The sequence below is a fragment of the Hipposideros armiger genome, unplaced genomic scaffold (genome assembly GCF_001890085.2).
Source record: "Hipposideros armiger isolate ML-2016 unplaced genomic scaffold, ASM189008v1 scaffold_228, whole genome shotgun sequence".
Classification (NCBI taxonomy): domain Eukaryota; kingdom Metazoa; phylum Chordata; class Mammalia; order Chiroptera; family Hipposideridae; genus Hipposideros; species Hipposideros armiger.
This window is the reverse complement of record NW_017731578.1, coordinates 1302872-1304190: the sequence shown is the minus strand read 5'-3', so window position 1 is coordinate 1304190 and position 1319 is coordinate 1302872.

Here is a 1319-nt window from a genome sequence, read left to right as displayed (position 1 = left end):
AGCCCCAGTGAGCAAGTTCCTCTCTGGGCTCTGTCCCTGGGGGCTGTCCTCTGTCCTCAGTAAAGCAGGCTCCATCGCTAAGAGTCTGAGGGTCTAGCACTTGGGGGTCCAGCCTTTAGAATGTTCACGGGCTCTGACAGGCCCTTCCTAGGTACCGAGGTACTGGGTGATGCTCTGGGGGTGCCCCCCCACCGGGACCTCAGGCTTTATCTGTGTTAGGCCAGGGTGGTGCGAAGTGCCCCAATGGGGTGTTCTAGCTCCTACAGCCCGAGGGAGTCCCCTATGCCCTGTATACCTGTCCCTCCCCTAAGAAGGACCAGGGTTCCAAACCCTGATGCACCTGGAAGAGACGCAGGACACCAGCCCACCTGGCTCATCCCAGAGCCCTTGAACTTGGAGCCGAGTCTCTGGCCTAGACACTGGACTCCACAGGGTCCATCCCCACCCCTGTCCTGTCCCCGTGTCCCAACCCCCTTGCTGTGGAGTCTGTGTGTCAGTATCTGCTGGCTGGTGGGGGGGGGGGTGCTGGGGAGCAGAGGCCAGGGGAACCAGGGAAGGGGGTGAGGGTGTGTTTTCCCCCAACCCTCTCCAGAGCCCCTCTTCACCGGGGTCCCTAAGGGAGAGGGCGCTGCGCTCAGGCCAGGGGCCCTCCAGGGCATGCGCACTGCTGCCCCTCGCCCACCAGGGGGGTTTCCACGCGCGCCCGTCTCCTCTTGCCGCTTGTCTCTCCCCTCCCCGCCCTTCTCTGTGGCCGCCAGACTTCCCCCGGCTTCTCCCTGGGGATTACTCCCCGCTCTCTCGGTCGGCATTTCTGCTTCTTGGTCTCCTCTGTCACCCTTTCTCCCTTTCTCTCTGTGCCCCTTTCTCTTGCTCTCTGAGGGTCTCTGTCTCTGCGCCCCTCTCTCGGGCTCTCCAGGCGGCCTCTGCAGCACCCTCTCTCGCCAGCCGCTAGGGGGGCCCCTCCGAGGCCCCCGACGTGCTGGAACCTCGCACTGGCGGGTCCGCCGGGTCCGGGGGGCGAGACGGGATAAGGCAGTTGGTGGCAGGTCCCGTCTCACCTGGGCTGCGGAAGACAGCGCCCAGCTTCCAGCGGGGACCGCGGGGTCCCCCGCGCGCGCCCGCGTCCCAGACCCTCCCCTCCGCCGCCCTCCGTGGCCCGTTCATTATGCGCCGCCTCTGATGGGCGTTTGTCAGCGCCACTTCCCCGCAAGTTGCTTTCGCGGACATCAGTCATCGGCGGCGTCCCCATTGTGCCGGGGGATTGACGGGGGGCGGGCGGGGGTGACGGGGCCCGGGGCGGCCGCCTCGAGGCCTCGGTC